We start from the raw sequence: 13600 nt of genomic DNA on the forward strand, positions 1-13600 counted from the left end.
TGGACTTGCGTGTGGGTTGGTCTTTGTTGTAGTCAGGAGGGCTGTGTGTGTTTGGCTGAGCGTTGTGTTAGCGTGTGGGGCTTTGGTAGTGCGTGAAGCTGGGAAGAGGGCCTGAGCAGGAGCGGGAGGTGCCTACGGCCATCCCACCCTGGTAACGCCCGATCTCATCTGATCTCGGAAGCTAAGCAGGGTCGGGCCTGGTTAGTACTTGGATGGGAGACCTCCTGGGAATACCGGGTGCTGTAGGCTTTTTTCTTTTCCCCTTGGGGCCCGCGGGGCCGGGCGGTTGCGCTGCCGTGTCGCTGCGGGTCCTCTGGGGAGCTGTGTGGGTGCGTAAGTGTTGTGGGGCTGGTGGGCGTGCGAGTTGGTTTGGGGGCCCGTTGGGGCAGCGGGATGTGCGTGCAAGTGGCAACCGAGGCTTCCGTTGGTGAGTCGTGCGCGTGCGGTGGGTTTGCGGTGCTGTAAGCGGGGCAGTGGTTGTCTTTCTTGGCTTGGGTGCGTATCGCTGTCCGTGGTAGGGCGCGTCGAGTGTTGTGCGGTGTTGTGCGTAAGCGTGTTTGAGTTGGGTGGACTTGCGTGTGGGTTGGTCTTTGTTGTAGTCAGGAGGGCTGTGTGTGTTTGGCTGAGCGTTGTGTTAGCGTGTGGGGCTTTGGTAGTGCGTGAAGCTGGGAAGAGGGCCTGAGCAGGAGCGGGAGGTGCCTACGGCCATCCCACCCTGGTAACGCCCGATCTCATCTGATCTCGGAAGCTAAGCAGGGTCGGGCCTGGTTAGTACTTGGATGGGAGACCTCCTGGGAATACCGGGTGCTGTAGGCTTTTTTCTTTTCCCCTTGGGGCCCGCGGGGCCGGGCGGTTGCGCTGCCGTGTCGCTACGGGTCCTCTGGGGAGCTGTGTGGGTGCGTAAGTGTTGTGGGGCTGGTGGGCGTGCGAGTTGGTTTGGGGGCCCGTTGGGGCAGCGGGATGTGCGTGCAAGTGGCAACCGAGGCTTCCGTTGGTGAGTCGTGCGCGTGCGGTGGGTTTGCGGTGCTGTAAGCGGGGCAGTGGTTGTCTTTCTTGGCTTGGGTGCGTATCGCTGTCCGTGGTAGGGCGCGTCGAGTGTTGTGCGGTGTTGTGCGTAAGCGTGTTTGAGTTGGGTGGACTTGCGTGTGGGTTGGTCTTTGTTGTAGTCAGGAGGGCTGTGTGTGTTTGGCTGAGCGTTGTGTTAGCGTGTGGGGCTTTGGTAGTGCGTGAAGCTGGGAAGAGGGCCTGAGCAGGAGCAGGAGGTGCCTACGGCCATCCCACCCTGGTAACGCCCGATCTCGTCTGATCTCGGAAGCTAAGCAGGGTCGGGCCTGGTTAGTACTTGGATGGGAGACCTCCTGGGAATACCGGGTGCTGTAGGCTTTTTTCTTTTCCCCTTGGGGCCCGCGGGGCCGGGCGGTTGCGCTGCCGTGTCGCTGCGGGTCCTCTGGGGAGCTGTGTGGGTGCGTAAGTGTTGTGGGGCTGGTGGGCGTGCGAGTTGGTTTGGGGGCCCGTTGGGGCAGCGGGATGTGCGTGCAAGTGGCAACCGAGGCTTCAGTTGGTGAGTCGTGCGCGTGCGGTGGGTTTGCGGTGCTGTAAGCGGGGCAGTGGTTGTCTTTCTTGGCTTGGGTGCGTATCGCTGTCCGTGGTAGGGCGCGTCGAGTGTTGTGCGGTGTTGTGCGTAAGCGTGTTTGAGTTGGGTGGACTTGCGTGTGGGTTGGTCTTTGTCGTAGTCAGGAGGGCTGTGTGTGTTTGGCTGAGCGTTGTGTTAGCGTGTGGGGCTTTGGTAGTGCGTGAAGCTGGGAAGAGGGCCTGAGCAGGAGCGGGAGGTGCCTACGGCCATCCCACCCTGGTAACGCCCGATCTCGTCTGATCTCGGAAGCTAAGCAGGGTCGGGCCTGGTTAGTACTTGGATGGGAGACCTCCTGGGAATACCGGGTGCTGTAGGCTTTTTTCTTTTCCCCTTGGGGCCCGCGGGGCCGGGCGGTTGCGCTGCCGTGTCGCTGCGGGTCCTCTGGGGAGCTGTGTGGGTGCGTAAGTGTTGTGAAGCTGGTGGGCGTGCGAGTTGGTTTGGGGGCCCGTTGGGGCAGCGGGATGTGCGTGCAAGTGGCAACCGAGGCTTCCGTTGGTGAGTCGTGCGCGCGCGGTGGGTTTGCGGTGCTGTAAGCGGGGCAGTGGTTGTCTTTCTTGGCTTGGGTGCGTATCGCTGTCCGTGGTAGGGCGCGTCGAGTGTTGTGCGGTGTTGTGCGTAAGCGTGTTTGAGTTGGGTGGACTTGCGTGTGGGTTGGTCTTTGTCGTAGTCAGGAGGGCTGTGTGTGTTTGGCTGAGCGTTGTGTTAGCGTGTGGGGCTTTGGTAGTGCGTGAAGCTGGGAAGAGGGCCTGAGCAGGAGCGGGAGGTGCCTACGGCCATCCCACCCTGGTAACGCCCGATCTCGTCTGATCTCGGAAGCTAAGCAGGGTCGGGCCTGGTTAGTACTTGGATGGGAGACCTCCTGGGAATACCGGGTGCTGTAGGCTTTTTTCTTTTCCCCTTGGGGCCCGCGGGGCCGGGCGGTTGCGCTGCCGTGTCGCTGCGGGTCCTCTGGGGAGCTGTGTGGGTGCGTAAGTGTTGTGAAGCTGGTGGGCGTGCGAGTTGGTTTGGGGGCCCGTTGGGGCAGCGGGATGTGCGTGCAAGTGGCAACCGAGGCTTCCGTTGGTGAGTCGTGCGCGCGCGGTGGGTTTGCGGTGCTGTAAGCGGGGCAGTGGTTGTCTTTCTTGGCTTGGGTGCGTATCGCTGTCCGTGGTAGGGCGCGTCGAGTGTTGTGCGGTGTTGTGCGTAAGCGTGTTTGAGTTGGGTGGACTTGCGTGTGGGTTGGTCTTTGTTGTAGTCAGGAGGGCTGTGTGTGTTTGGCTGAGCGTTGTGTTAGCGTGTGGGGCTTTGGTAGTGCGTGAAGCTGGGAAGAGGGCCTGAGCAGGAGCGGGAGGTGCCTACGGCCATCCCACCCTGGTAACGCCCGATCTCGTCTGATCTCGGAAGCTAAGCAGGGTCGGGCCTGGTTAGTACTTGGATGGGAGACCTCCTGGGAATACCGGGTGCTGTAGGCTTTTTTCTTTTCCCCTTGGGGCCCGCGGGGCCGGGCGGTTGCGCTGCCGTGTCGCTGCGGGTCCTCTGGGGAGCTGTGTGGGTGCGTAAGTGTTGTGGGGCTGGTGGGCGTGCGAGTTGGTTTGGGGGCCCGTTGGGGCAGCGGGATGTGCGTGCAAGTGGCAACCGAGGCTTCCGTTGGTGAGTCGTGCGCGTGCGGTGGGTTTGCGGTGCTGTAAGCGGGGCAGTGGTTGTCTTTCTTGGCTTGGGTGCGTATCGCTGTCCGTGGTAGGGCGCGTCGAGTGTTGTGCGGTGTTGTGCGTAAGCGTGTTTGAGTTGGGTGGACTTGCGTGTGGGTTGGTCTTTGTTGTAGTCAGGAGGGCTGTGTGTGTTTGGCTGAGCGTTGTGTTAGCGTGTGGGGCTTTGGTAGTGCGTGAAGCTGGGAAGAGGGCCTGAGCAGGAGCAGGAGGTGCCTACGGCCATCCCACCCTGGTAACGCCCGATCTCGTCTGATCTCGGAAGCTAAGCAGGGTCGGGCCTGGTTAGTACTTGGATGGGAGACCTCCTGGGAATACCGGGTGCTGTAGGCTTTTTTCTTTTCCCCTTGGGGCCCGCGGGGCCGGGCGGTTGCGCTGCCGTGTCGCTGCGGGTCCTCTGGGGAGCTGTGTGGGTGCGTAAGTGTTGTGGGGCTGGTGGGCGTGCGAGTTGGTTTGGGGGCCCGTTGGGGCAGCGGGATGTGCGTGCAAGTGGCAACCGAGGCTTCCGTTGGTGAGTCGTGCGCGTGCGGTGGGTTTGCGGTGCTGTAAGCGGGGCAGTGGTTGTCTTTCTTGGCTTGGGTGCGTATCGCTGTCCGTGGTAGGGCGCGTCGAGTGTTATGCGGTGTTGTGCGTAAGCGTGTTTGAGTTGGGTGGACTTGCGTGTGGGTTGGTCTTTGTTGTAGTCAGGAGGGCTGTGTGTGTTTGGCTGAGCGTTGTGTTAGCGTGTGGGGCTTTGGTAGTGCGTGAAGCTGGGAAGAGGGCCTGAGCAGGAGCGGGAGGTGCCTACGGCCATCCCACCCTGGTAACGCCCGATCTCGTCTGATCTCGGAAGCTAAGCAGGGTCGGGCCTGGTTAGTACTTGGATGGGAGACCTCCTGGGAATACCGGGTGCTGTAGGCTTTTTTCTTTTCCCCTTGGGGCCCGCGGGGCCGGGCGGTTGCGCTGCCGTGTCGCTGCGGGTCCTCTGGGGAGCTGTGTGGGTGCGTAAGTGTTGTGGGGCTGGTGGGCGTGCGAGTTGGTTTGGGGGCCCGTTGGGGCAGCGGGATGTGCGTGCAAGTGGCAACCGAGGCTTCCGTTGGTGAGTCGTGCGCGTGCGGTGGGTTTGCGGTGCTGTAAGCGGGGCAGTGGTTGTCTTTCTTGGCTTGGGTGCGTATCGCTGTCCGTGGTAGGGCGCGTCGAGTGTTGTGCGGTGTTGTGCGTAAGCGTGTTTGAGTTGGGTGGACTTGCGTGTGGGTTGGTCTTTGTTGTAGTCAGGAGGGCTGTGTGTGTTTGGCTGAGCGTTGTGTTAGCGTGTGGGGCTTTGGTAGTGCGTGAAGCTGGGAAGAGGGCCTGAGCAGGAGCGGGAGGTGCCTACGGCCATCCCACCCTGGTAACGCCCGATCTCATCTGATCTCGGAAGCTAAGCAGGGTCGGGCCTGGTTAGTACTTGGATGGGAGACCTCCTGGGAATACCGGGTGCTGTAGGCTTTTTTCTTTTCCCCTTGGGGCCCGCGGGGCCGGGCGGTTGCGCTGCCGTGTCGCTACGGGTCCTCTGGGGAGCTGTGTGGGTGCGTAAGTGTTGTGGGGCTGGTGGGCGTGCGAGTTGGTTTGGGGGCCCGTTGGGGCAGCGGGATGTGCGTGCAAGTGGCAACCGAGGCTTCCGTTGGTGAGTCGTGCGCGTGCGGTGGGTTTGCGGTGCTGTAAGCGGGGCAGTGGTTGTCTTTCTTGGCTTGGGTGCGTATCGCTGTCCGTGGTAGGGCGCGTCGAGTGTTGTGCGGTGTTGTGCGTAAGCGTGTTTGAGTTGGGTGGACTTGCGTGTGGGTTGGTCTTTGTTGTAGTCAGGAGGGCTGTGTGTGTTTGGCTGAGCGTTGTGTTAGCGTGTGGGGCTTTGGTAGTGCGTGAAGCTGGGAAGAGGGCCTGAGCAGGAGCAGGAGGTGCCTACGGCCATCCCACCCTGGTAACGCCCGATCTCGTCTGATCTCGGAAGCTAAGCAGGGTCGGGCCTGGTTAGTACTTGGATGGGAGACCTCCTGGGAATACCGGGTGCTGTAGGCTTTTTTCTTTTCCCCTTGGGGCCCGCGGGGCCGGGCGGTTGCGCTGCCGTGTCGCTGCGGGTCCTCTGGGGAGCTGTGTGGGTGCGTAAGTGTTGTGGGGCTGGTGGGCGTGCGAGTTGGTTTGGGGGCCCGTTGGGGCAGCGGGATGTGCGTGCAAGTGGCAACCGAGGCTTCAGTTGGTGAGTCGTGCGCGTGCGGTGGGTTTGCGGTGCTGTAAGCGGGGCAGTGGTTGTCTTTCTTGGCTTGGGTGCGTATCGCTGTCCGTGGTAGGGCGCGTCGAGTGTTGTGCGGTGTTGTGCGTAAGCGTGTTTGAGTTGGGTGGACTTGCGTGTGGGTTGGTCTTTGTCGTAGTCAGGAGGGCTGTGTGTGTTTGGCTGAGCGTTGTGTTAGCGTGTGGGGCTTTGGTAGTGCGTGAAGCTGGGAAGAGGGCCTGAGCAGGAGCGGGAGGTGCCTACGGCCATCCCACCCTGGTAACGCCCGATCTCGTCTGATCTCGGAAGCTAAGCAGGGTCGGGCCTGGTTAGTACTTGGATGGGAGACCTCCTGGGAATACCGGGTGCTGTAGGCTTTTTTCTTTTCCCCTTGGGGCCCGCGGGGCCGGGCGGTTGCGCTGCCGTGTCGCTGCGGGTCCTCTGGGGAGCTGTGTGGGTGCGTAAGTGTTGTGAAGCTGGTGGGCGTGCGAGTTGGTTTGGGGGCCCGTTGGGGCAGCGGGATGTGCGTGCAAGTGGCAACCGAGGCTTCCGTTGGTGAGTCGTGCGCGCGCGGTGGGTTTGCGGTGCTGTAAGCGGGGCAGTGGTTGTCTTTCTTGGCTTGGGTGCGTATCGCTGTCCGTGGTAGGGCGCGTCGAGTGTTGTGCGGTGTTGTGCGTAAGCGTGTTTGAGTTGGGTGGACTTGCGTGTGGGTTGGTCTTTGTTGTAGTCAGGAGGGCTGTGTGTGTTTGGCTGAGCGTTGTGTTAGCGTGTGGGGCTTTGGTAGTGCGTGAAGCTGGGAAGAGGGCCTGAGCAGGAGCGGGAGGTGCCTACGGCCATCCCACCCTGGTAACGCCCGATCTCGTCTGATCTCGGAAGCTAAGCAGGGTCGGGCCTGGTTAGTACTTGGATGGGAGACCTCCTGGGAATACCGGGTGCTGTAGGCTTTTTTCTTTTCCCCTTGGGGCCCGCGGGGCCGGGCGGTTGCGCTGCCGTGTCGCTGCGGGTCCTCTGGGGAGCTGTGTGGGTGCGTAAGTGTTGTGGGGCTGGTGGGCGTGCGAGTTGGTTTTGGGGCCCGTTGGGGCAGCGGGATGTGCGTGCAAGTGGCAACCGAGGCTTCCGTTGGTGAGTCGTGCGCGTGCGGTGGGTTTGCGGTGCTGTAAGCGGGGCAGTGGTTGTCTTTCTTGGCTTGGGTGCGTATCGCTGTCCGTGGTAGGGCGCGTCGAGTGTTGTGCGGTGTTGTGCGTAAGCGTGTTTGAGTTGGGTGGACTTGCGTGTGGGTTGGTCTTTGTTGTAGTCAGGAGGGCTGTGTGTGTTTGGCTGAGCGTTGTGTTAGCGTGTGGGGCTTTGGTAGTGCGTGAAGCTGGGAAGAGGGCCTGAGCAGGAGCAGGAGGTGCCTACGGCCATCCCACCCTGGTAACGCCCGATCTCGTCTGATCTCGGAAGCTAAGCAGGGTCGGGCCTGGTTAGTACTTGGATGGGAGACCTCCTGGGAATACCGGGTGCTGTAGGCTTTTTTCTTTTCCCCTTGGGGCCCGCGGGGCCGGGCGGTTGCGCTGCCGTGTCGCTGCGGGTCCTCTGGGGAGCTGTGTGGGTGCGTAAGTGTTGTGGGGCTGGTGGGCGTGCGAGTTGGTTTGGGGGCCCGTTGGGGCAGCGGGATGTGCGTGCAAGTGGCAACCGAGGCTTCCGTTGGTGAGTCGTGCGCGTGCGGTGGGTTTGCGGTGCTGTAAGCGGGGCAGTGGTTGTCTTTCTTGGCTTGGGTGCGTATCGCTGTCCGTGGTAGGGCGCGTCGAGTGTTGTGCGGTGTTGTGCGTAAGCGTGTTTGAGTTGGGTGGACTTGCGTGTGGGTTGGTCTTTGTTGTAGTCAGGAGGGCTGTGTGTGTTTGGCTGAGCGTTGTGTTAGCGTGTGGGGCTTTGGTAGTGCGTGAAGCTGGGAAGAGGGCCTGAGCAGGAGCAGGAGGTGCCTACGGCCATCCCACCCTGGTAACGCCCGATCTCGTCTGATCTCGGAAGCTAAGCAGGGTCGGGCCTGGTTAGTACTTGGATGGGAGACCTCCTGGGAATACCGGGTGCTGTAGGCTTTTTTCTTTTCCCCTTGGGGCCCGCGGGGCCGGGCGGTTGCGCTGCCGTGTCGCTGCGGGTCCTCTGGGGAGCTGTGTGGGTGCGTAAGTGTTGTGGGGCTGGTGGGCGTGCGAGTTGGTTTGGGGGCCCGTTGGGGCAGCGGGATGTGCGTGCAAGTGGCAACCGAGGCTTCCGTTGGTGAGTCGTGCGCGTGCGGTGGGTTTGCGGTGCTGTAAGCGGGGCAGTGGTTGTCTTTCTTGGCTTGGGTGCGTATCGCTGTCCGTGGTAGGGCGCGTCGAGTGTTATGCGGTGTTGTGCGTAAGCGTGTTTGAGTTGGGTGGACTTGCGTGTGGGTTGGTCTTTGTTGTAGTCAGGAGGGCTGTGTGTGTTTGGCTGAGCGTTGTGTTAGCGTGTGGGGCTTTGGTAGTGCGTGAAGCTGGGAAGAGGGCCTGAGCAGGAGCGGGAGGTGCCTACGGCCATCCCACCCTGGTAACGCCCGATCTCGTCTGATCTCGGAAGCTAAGCAGGGTCGGGCCTGGTTAGTACTTGGATGGGAGACCTCCTGGGAATACCGGGTGCTGTAGGCTTTTTTCTTTTCCCCTTGGGGCCCGCGGGGCCGGGCGGTTGCGCTGCCGTGTCGCTGCGGGTCCTCTGGGGAGCTGTGTGGGTGCGTAAGTGTTGTGGGGCTGGTGGGCGTGCGAGTTGGTTTGGGGGCCCGTTGGGGCAGCGGGATGTGCGTGCAAGTGGCAACCGAGGCTTCCGTTGGTGAGTCGTGCGCGTGCGGTGGGTTTGCGGTGCTGTAAGCGGGGCAGTGGTTGTCTTTCTTGGCTTGGGTGCGTATCGCTGTCCGTGGTAGGGCGCGTCGAGTGTTGTGCGGTGTTGTGCGTAAGCGTGTTTGAGTTGGGTGGACTTGCGTGTGGGTTGGTCTTTGTTGTAGTCAGGAGGGCTGTGTGTGTTTGGCTGAGCGTTGTGTTAGCGTGTGGGGCTTTGGTAGTGCGTGAAGCTGGGAAGAGGGCCTGAGCAGGAGCGGGAGGTGCCTATGGCCATCCCACCCTGGTAACGCCCGATCTCGTCTGATCTCGGAAGCTAAGCAGGGTCGGGCCTGGTTAGTACTTGGATGGGAGACCTCCTGGGAATACCGGGTGCTGTAGGCTTTTTTCTTTTCCCCTTGGGGCCCGCGGGGCCGGGCGGTTGCGCTGCCGTGTCGCTGCGGGTCCTCTGGGGAGCTGTGTGGGTGCGTAAGTGTTGTGGGGCTGGTGGGCGTGCGAGTTGGTTTGGGGGCCCGTTGGGGCAGCGGGATGTGCGTGCAAGTGGCAACCGAGGCTTCCGTTGGTGAGTCGTGCGCGTGCGGTGGGTTTGCGGTGCTGTAAGCGGGGCAGTGGTTGTCTTTCTTGGCTTGGGTGCGTATCGCTGTCCGTGGTAGGGCGCGTCGAGTGTTGTGCGGTGTTGTGCGTAAGCGTGTTTGAGTTGGGTGGACTTGCGTGTGGGTTGGTCTTTGTTGTAGTCAGGAGGGCTGTGTGTGTTTGGCTGAGCGTTGTGTTAGCGTGTGGGGCTTTGGTAGTGCGTGAAGCTGGGAAGAGGGCCTGAGCAGGAGCGGGAGGTGCCTACGGCCATCCCACCCTGGTAACGCCCGATCTCGTCTGATCTCGGAAGCTAAGCAGGGTCGGGCCTGGTTAGTACTTGGATGGGAGACCTCCTGGGAATACCGGGTGCTGTAGGCTTTTTTCTTTTCCCCTTGGGGCCCGCGGGGCCGGGCGGTTGCGCTGCCGTGTCGCTGCGGGTCCTCTGGGGAGCTGTGTGGGTGCGTAAGTGTTGTGGGGCTGGTGGGCGTGCGAGTTGGTTTGGGGGCCCGTTGGGGCAGCGGGATGTGCGTGCAAGTGGCAACCGAGGCTTCCGTTGGTGAGTCGTGCGCGCGCGGTGGGTTTGCGGTGCTGTAAGCGGGGCAGTGGTTGTCTTTCTTGGCTTGGGTGCGTATCGCTGTCCGTGGTAGGGCTCGTCGAGTGTTGTGCGGTGTTGTGCGTAAGCGTGTTTGAGTTGGGTGGACTTGCGTGTGGGTTGGTCTTTGTTGTAGTCAGGAGGGCTGTGTGTGTTTGGCTGAGCGTTGTGTTAGCGTGTGGGGCTTTGGTAGTGCGTGAAGCTGGGAAGAGGGCCTGAGCAGGAGCGGGAGGTGCCTACGGCCATCCCACCCTGGTAACGCCCGATCTCGTCTGATCTCGGAAGCTAAGCAGGGTCGGGCCTGGTTAGTACTTGGATGGGAGACCTCCTGGGAATACCGGGTGCTGTAGGCTTTTTTCTTTTCCCCTTGGGGCCCGCGGGGCCGGGCGGTTGCGCTGCCGTGTCGCTGCGGGTCCTCTGGGGAGCTGTGTGGGTGCGTAAGTGTTGTGGGGCTGGTGGGCGTGCGAGTTGGTTTGGGGGCCCATTGGGGCAGCGGGATGTGCGTGCAAGTGGCAACCGAGGCTTCCGTTGGTGAGTCGTGCCCGTGCGGTGGGTTTGCGGTGCTGTAAGCGGGGCAGTGGTTGTCTTTCTTGGCTTGGGTGCGTATCGCTGTCCGTGGTAGGGCGCGTCGAGTGTTGTGCGGTGTTGTGCGTAAGCGTGTTTGAGTTGGGTGGACTTGCGTGTGGGTTGGTCTTTGTTGTAGTCAGGAGGGCTGTGTGTGTTTGGCTGAGCGTTGTGTTAGCGTGTGGGGCTTTGGTAGTGCGTGAAGCTGGGAAGAGGGCCTGAGCAGGAGTGGGAGGTGCCTACGGCCATCCCACCCTGGTAACGCCCGATCTCGTCTGATCTCGGAAGCTAAGCAGGGTCGGGCCTGGTTAGTACTTGGATGGGAGACCTCCTGGGAATACCGGGTGCTGTAGGCTTTTTTCTTTTCCCCTTGGGGCCCGCGGGGCCGGGCGGTTGCGCTGCCGTGTCGCTGCGGGTCCTCTGGGGAGCTGTGTGGGTGCGTAAGTGTTGTGGGGCTGGTGGGCGTGCGAGTTGGTTTGGGGGCCCGTTGGGGCAGCGGGATGTGCGTGCAAGTGGCAACCGAGGCTTCCGTTGGTGAGTCGTGCGCGTGCGGTGGGTTTGCGGTGCTGTAAGCGGGGCAGTGGTTGTCTTTCTTGGCTTGGGTGCGTATCGCTGTCCGTGGTAGGGCGCGTCGAGTGTTGTGCGGTGTTGTGCGTAAGCGTGTTTGAGTTGGGTGGACTTGCGTGTGGGTTGGTCTTTGTTGTAGTCAGGAGGGCTGTGTGTGTTTGGCTGAGCGTTGTGTTAGCGTGTGGGGCTTTGGTAGTGCGTGAAGCTGGGAAGAGGGCCTGAGCAGGAGCGGGAGGTGCCTACGGCCATCCCACCCTGGTAACGCCCGATCTCGTCTGATCTCGGAAGCTAAGCAGGGTCGGGCCTGGTTAGTACTTGGATGGGAGACCTCCTGGGAATACCGGGTGCTGTAGGCTTTTTTCTTTTCCCCTTGGGGCCCGCGGGGCCGGGCGGTTGCGCTGCCGTGTCGCTGCGGGTCCTCTGGGGAGCTGTGTGGGTGCGTAAGTGTTGTGGGGCTGGTGGGCGTGCGAGTTGGTTTGGGGGCCCGTTGGGGCAGCGGGATGTGCGTGCAAGTGGCAACCGAGGCTTCCGTTGGTGAGTCGTGCGCGTGCGGTGGGTTTGCGGTGCTGTAAGCGGGGCAGTGGTTGTCTTTCTTGGCTTGGGTGCGTATCGCTGTCCGTGGTAGGGCGCGTCGAGTGTTGTGCGGTGTTGTGCGTAAGCGTGTTTGAGTTGGGTGGACTTGCGTGTGGGTTGGTCTTTGTTGTAGTCAGGAGGGCTGTGTGTGTTTGGCTGAGCGTTGTGTTAGCGTGTGGGGCTTTGGTAGTGCGTGAAGCTGGGAAGAGGGCCTGAGCAGGAGCGGGAGGTGCCTACGGCCATCCCACCCTGGTAACGCCCGATCTCGTCTGATCTCGGAAGCTAAGCAGGGTCGGGCCTGGTTAGTACTTGGATGGGAGACCTCCTGGGAATACCGGGTGCTGTAGGCTTTTTTCTTTTCCCCTTGGGGCCCGCGGGGCCGGGCGGTTGCGCTGCCGTGTCGCTGCGGGTCCTCTGGGGAGCTGTGTGGGTGCGTAAGTGTTGTGGGGCTGGTGGGCGTGCGAGTTGGTTTGGGGGCCCGTTGGGGCAGCGGGATGTGCGTGCAAGTGGCAACCGAGGCTTCCGTTGGTGAGTCGTGCGCGTGCGGTGGGTTTGCGGTGCTGTAAGCGGGGCAGTGGTTGTCTTTCTTGGCTTGGGTGCGTATCGCTGTCCGTGGTAGGGCGCGTCGAGTGTTGTGCGGTGTTGTGCGTAAGCGTGTTTGAGTTGGGTGGACTTGCGTGTGGGTTGGTCTTTGTTGTAGTCAGGAGGGCTGTGTGTGTTTGGCTGAGCGTTGTGTTAGCGTGTGGGGCTTTGGTAGTGCGTGAAGCTGGGAAGAGGGCCTGAGCAGGAGCGGGAGGTGCCTACGGCCATCCCACCCTGGTAACGCCCGATCTCATCTGATCTCGGAAGCTAAGCAGGGTCGGGCCTGGTTAGTACTTGGATGGGAGACCTCCTGGGAATACCGGGTGCTGTAGGCTTTTTTCTTTTCCCCTTGGGGCCCGCGGGGCCGGGCGGTTGCGCTGCCGTGTCGCTGCGGGTCCTCTGGGGAGCTGTGTGGGTGCGTAAGTGTTGTGGGGCTGGTGGGCGTGCGAGTTGGTTTGGGGGCCCGTTGGGGCAGCGGGATGTGCGTGCAAGTGGCAACCGAGGCTTCCGTTGGTGAGTCGTGCGCGTGCGGTGGGTTTGCGGTGCTGTAAGCGGGGCAGTGGTTGTCTTTCTTGGCTTGGGTGCGTATCGCTGTCCGTGGTAGGGCGCGTCGAGTGTTGTGCGGTGTTGTGCGTAAGCGTGTTTGAGTTGGGTGGACTTGCGTGTGGGTTGGTCTTTGTTGTAGTCAGGAGGGCTGTGTGTGTTTGGCTGAGCGTTGTGTTAGCGTGTGGGGCTTTGGTAGTGCGTGAAGCTGGGAACAGGGCCTGAGCACGAGCGGGAGGTGCCTACGGCCATCCCACCCTGGTAACGCCCGATCTCGTCTGATCTCGGAAGCTAAGCAGGGTCGGGCCTGGTTAGTACTTGGATGGGAGACCTCCTGGGAATACCGGGTGCTGTAGGCTTTTTTCTTTTCCCCTTGGGGCCCGCGGGGCCGGGCGGTTGCGCTGCCGTGTCGCTGCGGGTCCTCTGGGGAGCTGTGTGGGTGCGTAAGTGTTGTGGGGCTGGTGGGCGTGCGAGTTGGTTTGGGGGCCCGTTGGGGCAGCGGGATGTGCGTGCAAGTGGCAACCGAGGCTTCCGTTGGTGAGTCGTGCGCGTGCGGTGGGTTTGCGGTGCTGTAAGCGGGGCAGTGGTTGTCTTTCTTGGCTTGGGTGCGTATCGCTGTCCGTGGTAGGGCGCGTCGAGTGTTGTGCGGTGTTGTGCGTAAGCGTGTTTGAGTTGGGTGGACTTGCGTGTGGGTTGGTCTTTGTTGTAGTCAGGAGGGCTGTGTGTGTTTGGCTGAGCGTTGTGTTAGCGTGTGGGGCTTTGGTAGTGCGTGAAGCTGGGAAGAGGGCCTGAGCAGGAGCGGGAGGTGCCTACGGCCATCCCACCCTGGTAACGCCCGATCTCGTCTGATCTCGGAAGCTAAGCAGGGTCGGGCCTGGTTAGTACTTGGATGGGAGACCTCCTGGGAATACCGGGTGCTGTAGGCTTTTTTCTTTTCCCCTTGGGGCCCGCGGGGCCGGGCGGTTGCGCTGCCGTGTCGCTGCGGGTCCTCTGGGGAGCTGTGTGGGTGCGTAAGTGTTGTGGGGCTGGTGGGCGTGCGAGTTGGTTTGGGGGCCCGTTGGGGCAGCGGGATGTGCGTGCAAGTGGCAACCGAGGCTTCCGTTGGTGAGTCGTGCGCGTGCGGTGGGTTTGCGGTGCTGTAAGCGGGGCAGTGGTTGTCTTTCTTGGCTTGGGTGCGTATCGCTGTCCGTGGTAGGGCGCGTCGAGTGTTGTGCGGTGTTGTGCGTAAGCGTGTTT

General features: G+C 61.9%; 24 non-coding genes across 24 annotated transcripts; all 24 read left to right on the forward strand.

Moving 5' to 3' along the window:
- The first annotated feature begins 130 nt into the window (after positions 1-130).
- Positions 131-249, forward strand: LOC140256498 (5S ribosomal RNA). Its single transcript, XR_011904764.1, has one exon. It is a non-coding gene; the product is annotated as a 5S ribosomal RNA (ribosomal RNA).
- A 448-nt stretch (positions 250-697) lies between these two features.
- Positions 698-816, forward strand: LOC140256510 (5S ribosomal RNA). Its single transcript, XR_011904775.1, has one exon. It is a non-coding gene; the product is annotated as a 5S ribosomal RNA (ribosomal RNA).
- A 448-nt stretch (positions 817-1264) lies between these two features.
- Positions 1265-1383, forward strand: LOC140256517 (5S ribosomal RNA). Its single transcript, XR_011904782.1, has one exon. It is a non-coding gene; the product is annotated as a 5S ribosomal RNA (ribosomal RNA).
- A 448-nt stretch (positions 1384-1831) lies between these two features.
- Positions 1832-1950, forward strand: LOC140256518 (5S ribosomal RNA). The gene has a single exon (XR_011904783.1). It is a non-coding gene; the product is annotated as a 5S ribosomal RNA (ribosomal RNA).
- Positions 1951-2398: 448 nt separating this feature from the next.
- LOC140256519 (5S ribosomal RNA) lies at positions 2399-2517 on the forward strand. Its single transcript, XR_011904784.1, has one exon. It is a non-coding gene; the product is annotated as a 5S ribosomal RNA (ribosomal RNA).
- Positions 2518-2965: 448 nt separating this feature from the next.
- LOC140256520 (5S ribosomal RNA) lies at positions 2966-3084 on the forward strand. The gene has a single exon (XR_011904785.1). It is a non-coding gene; the product is annotated as a 5S ribosomal RNA (ribosomal RNA).
- Positions 3085-3532: 448 nt separating this feature from the next.
- On the forward strand, positions 3533-3651 carry LOC140256522 (5S ribosomal RNA). The gene has a single exon (XR_011904787.1). It is a non-coding gene; the product is annotated as a 5S ribosomal RNA (ribosomal RNA).
- Positions 3652-4099: 448 nt separating this feature from the next.
- Positions 4100-4218, forward strand: LOC140256523 (5S ribosomal RNA). Its single transcript, XR_011904788.1, has one exon. It is a non-coding gene; the product is annotated as a 5S ribosomal RNA (ribosomal RNA).
- A 448-nt stretch (positions 4219-4666) lies between these two features.
- LOC140256521 (5S ribosomal RNA) lies at positions 4667-4785 on the forward strand. Its single transcript, XR_011904786.1, has one exon. It is a non-coding gene; the product is annotated as a 5S ribosomal RNA (ribosomal RNA).
- Positions 4786-5233: 448 nt separating this feature from the next.
- On the forward strand, positions 5234-5352 carry LOC140256524 (5S ribosomal RNA). Its single transcript, XR_011904789.1, has one exon. It is a non-coding gene; the product is annotated as a 5S ribosomal RNA (ribosomal RNA).
- Positions 5353-5800: 448 nt separating this feature from the next.
- On the forward strand, positions 5801-5919 carry LOC140256525 (5S ribosomal RNA). Its single transcript, XR_011904790.1, has one exon. It is a non-coding gene; the product is annotated as a 5S ribosomal RNA (ribosomal RNA).
- A 448-nt stretch (positions 5920-6367) lies between these two features.
- LOC140256526 (5S ribosomal RNA) lies at positions 6368-6486 on the forward strand. Its single transcript, XR_011904791.1, has one exon. It is a non-coding gene; the product is annotated as a 5S ribosomal RNA (ribosomal RNA).
- Positions 6487-6934: 448 nt separating this feature from the next.
- LOC140256527 (5S ribosomal RNA) lies at positions 6935-7053 on the forward strand. The gene has a single exon (XR_011904792.1). It is a non-coding gene; the product is annotated as a 5S ribosomal RNA (ribosomal RNA).
- A 448-nt stretch (positions 7054-7501) lies between these two features.
- On the forward strand, positions 7502-7620 carry LOC140256528 (5S ribosomal RNA). The gene has a single exon (XR_011904793.1). It is a non-coding gene; the product is annotated as a 5S ribosomal RNA (ribosomal RNA).
- A 448-nt stretch (positions 7621-8068) lies between these two features.
- LOC140256529 (5S ribosomal RNA) lies at positions 8069-8187 on the forward strand. The gene has a single exon (XR_011904794.1). It is a non-coding gene; the product is annotated as a 5S ribosomal RNA (ribosomal RNA).
- A 448-nt stretch (positions 8188-8635) lies between these two features.
- On the forward strand, positions 8636-8754 carry LOC140256475 (5S ribosomal RNA). The gene has a single exon (XR_011904742.1). It is a non-coding gene; the product is annotated as a 5S ribosomal RNA (ribosomal RNA).
- A 448-nt stretch (positions 8755-9202) lies between these two features.
- On the forward strand, positions 9203-9321 carry LOC140256530 (5S ribosomal RNA). Its single transcript, XR_011904795.1, has one exon. It is a non-coding gene; the product is annotated as a 5S ribosomal RNA (ribosomal RNA).
- Positions 9322-9769: 448 nt separating this feature from the next.
- LOC140256531 (5S ribosomal RNA) lies at positions 9770-9888 on the forward strand. Its single transcript, XR_011904796.1, has one exon. It is a non-coding gene; the product is annotated as a 5S ribosomal RNA (ribosomal RNA).
- A 448-nt stretch (positions 9889-10336) lies between these two features.
- Positions 10337-10455, forward strand: LOC140256533 (5S ribosomal RNA). Its single transcript, XR_011904798.1, has one exon. It is a non-coding gene; the product is annotated as a 5S ribosomal RNA (ribosomal RNA).
- Positions 10456-10903: 448 nt separating this feature from the next.
- LOC140256535 (5S ribosomal RNA) lies at positions 10904-11022 on the forward strand. The gene has a single exon (XR_011904799.1). It is a non-coding gene; the product is annotated as a 5S ribosomal RNA (ribosomal RNA).
- Positions 11023-11470: 448 nt separating this feature from the next.
- On the forward strand, positions 11471-11589 carry LOC140256536 (5S ribosomal RNA). Its single transcript, XR_011904800.1, has one exon. It is a non-coding gene; the product is annotated as a 5S ribosomal RNA (ribosomal RNA).
- Positions 11590-12037: 448 nt separating this feature from the next.
- LOC140256532 (5S ribosomal RNA) lies at positions 12038-12156 on the forward strand. The gene has a single exon (XR_011904797.1). It is a non-coding gene; the product is annotated as a 5S ribosomal RNA (ribosomal RNA).
- A 448-nt stretch (positions 12157-12604) lies between these two features.
- LOC140256537 (5S ribosomal RNA) lies at positions 12605-12723 on the forward strand. Its single transcript, XR_011904801.1, has one exon. It is a non-coding gene; the product is annotated as a 5S ribosomal RNA (ribosomal RNA).
- Positions 12724-13171: 448 nt separating this feature from the next.
- On the forward strand, positions 13172-13290 carry LOC140256538 (5S ribosomal RNA). The gene has a single exon (XR_011904802.1). It is a non-coding gene; the product is annotated as a 5S ribosomal RNA (ribosomal RNA).
- The last annotated feature ends 310 nt before the right edge of the window (positions 13291-13600 follow it).

The sequence above is a fragment of the Excalfactoria chinensis genome, chromosome 9 (assembly GCF_039878825.1).
Source record: "Excalfactoria chinensis isolate bCotChi1 chromosome 9, bCotChi1.hap2, whole genome shotgun sequence".
NCBI lineage: Eukaryota > Metazoa > Chordata > Aves > Galliformes > Phasianidae > Excalfactoria > Excalfactoria chinensis.